This window comes from Micropterus dolomieu, linkage group LG12 (assembly GCF_021292245.1).
Source record: "Micropterus dolomieu isolate WLL.071019.BEF.003 ecotype Adirondacks linkage group LG12, ASM2129224v1, whole genome shotgun sequence".
NCBI lineage: Eukaryota > Metazoa > Chordata > Actinopteri > Centrarchiformes > Centrarchidae > Micropterus > Micropterus dolomieu.
Genome location: NC_060161.1, coordinates 6378305 through 6380812, shown reverse-complemented (window position 1 = coordinate 6380812; position 2508 = coordinate 6378305).

The window sequence follows — 2508 nt, the reverse complement described above, 5'->3', positions numbered from 1 at the left end:
TTTTCTCTATTATGATTGCAGCCTAGACAAGGCATCTGCAATAATGTTCTCTGAACCTTTCTTATGCCGTATCTCCAGATTGTATTCTTGTACAATCAACGCCCACCTCATGAGCCTCTGGTTATGGTTGTACATACGGGCTAAGAACACAAGCGGGTTGTGGTCGGTGTAAACTACCACGGGCAGAGAGGTGGAACCAACATAGACCTCAAAATGCTGTAAGGCCAACAACAAAGCAAGGGTCTCTATCATATTGAGGCGGACACAGTTCAGCTAGCTGGCTATAGTCATTCATCTGCAACCAGGATTCAGTTAAAAACATAAAATCTAGATTTGCAGACAAGATCAATTAAGAATCATTTAAGATAAAAGTCTTACTTGAAAGTGATCTCACATTGAAGAGAGCCATTTTAAATGAGTTTGTTCTGGGTGCTGGAGTTGGTGCAGTTGTCCTAATCCTTAAGAGATTACTAATATTTCTGTGTGGGATGTGCACATTTCGGTTTACTGGTCTATGCGTGATGATGACAGGAATAGAAGTCTGTGGAACAGCGCTGGGAGCAGACGGCTTTACATGCCAGCAGGTGGAGACAGTTGTTTGTGGCAGTGAGCCAGAGATGTGTTCAGTGAGCGGTGGTGTGTCCAGGTGTGCTGCATGAATGATTAGTCATTCACGTAAGTCATGTGTGGACCGCACCACATGCTGTATGTGCGCAGCTAACATTTCTGAGCCCTGTTTGTTTGGGTGAAGTCCGTCTGTCTTAAAAAGAGACATTCTTTGCCAGAAAATTATCCACATAACACACACGATGAGCCCTGCAGGCGGACTGGAGCCAGTCGTGGAGGCCGAGGAGTCTACTGAAGCAGCCAGCACCGCGACCAACTGTGGGAATGGGACCAGAGATAAAAACGGACTTTCCACACTGCTTTAAAAAGTTAAAGACGGTTAAAATCTGATTTTGTCAGCTCAGACTGCCGAAGAGCTGTGTCATTTGTTCCCACATGGACTATCACTCTTGTGATGGAGGACGGGAGCGACGGCATCAGGTCCTGGAGTTTTTTTAAAATGTCAGCTGTGGTGGCACCGGGGAAGCAGTGAGTGGTAGCGTTAAAGAAACGGATGTTTCTGGTTATGGAGTCACCAATTATTAGTGTGTTTGGGGAGAAAAGAGGACGAGGAGATGCCGGTTGTGGGGTTCCAGAGCAGGACTGAGCAGAATCTGCTTCAACACTGCGTGCGGACTGAGGATGGAGTGTGTGAGCTGCCGAGTGTTGTGTTGGAGTAGCAGTAACAGACCTGAGAGAAGGGCTACCCGACGGTGCAGGGTAGGGACGGCCTCCGGAGCGTCTGAGCACAGCCTCCTTCAGGATCCTACGTCGGGAAGCGGACGTTTTTGACCGGGATGACGGCCGCCGATCAGGTCCGGTGGCAGACCGGCGGCCCAGTGCAGGAGATGTAGCCGGTGAAGGAGATGCAACAGTGTCGGCAGGCACTGTGCGCCGAAAGAGAGCCGTATCAGGGAGACTCGAAGCCGCAGGTGCAGCCGCTGGATGGACCGTAGTGTCGTCAGACAAGGCTGCATAGCGGTTGGAGAGGCCAATGGACGGAGGAGAGGCAGCCCCATCTGAGCCTCTCTTAAAGCCACGGACCACCACTTCAGCCCAGGTTGACTGATGCTTCGGAGTCGAGCAGGATGAAAGCCTGGGAAGACTAGAGGGGTCCCAAAACACGGTGTCCTGGATGTTAGCGGTTGCGCTAAGTGAAACAATCTGTTTGGCTTGTACTGAAGCCACATCCATAAAGCCAGTCAGCGGGGAATCTCTCTTTGAGTTCCTCTGAAAGTCGTTGGATGTCTTCCATAAGGTCAGCAATCTTCTTTTTCGCTTTCTTAAGGAGTGAGCAGTCCTCATGGGGCAGAGTTATTTTGGCTAGCATAGTCACCGGAGCTTTGTTGCGATCAGTAGCGTTGATTGCGTTTTTACGGTCATCTAGCTTAAAATCCATGTCGGATGACTAAAATCCTTAACCCACATAAAACTTAAGTTAAAAACTTAAGTTAAATAAAATGGATATAAAAAATGTAACGAAAAAGAATGGATTAAAACTGGATAAGAGTTCGGTTTAAGACGGAGCTTCCGACAGGTGGCTACAGACGCCAACGCATGCGCAGAGTGCAGATTACGTCAGCGATCTTGTGACAAGATGATTGAAACAATATGGCGCACATTTAGTGTCCCTAGTACCTGTTTAAACAGTCTGGACTGGAAATTAGACCCATGGTCTGACTGTACTACCTGAGGTAAACCAAAAGTTGAAAAGAATTTAGTTAGAGCCCTAACTATGCTCCTTGCAGTGATGTTTCGGAGGGGGACAGCCTCAGGGAAGCGAGTAGCCGCACACATGATTGTAAACAGATACTGGTTACCGTTTTTCGTACGTGGCAACGGACCTACGCAGTCGATAATCACTCTGCCAAAAGGTGCTTCAATCACAGGTATGGGATGTAG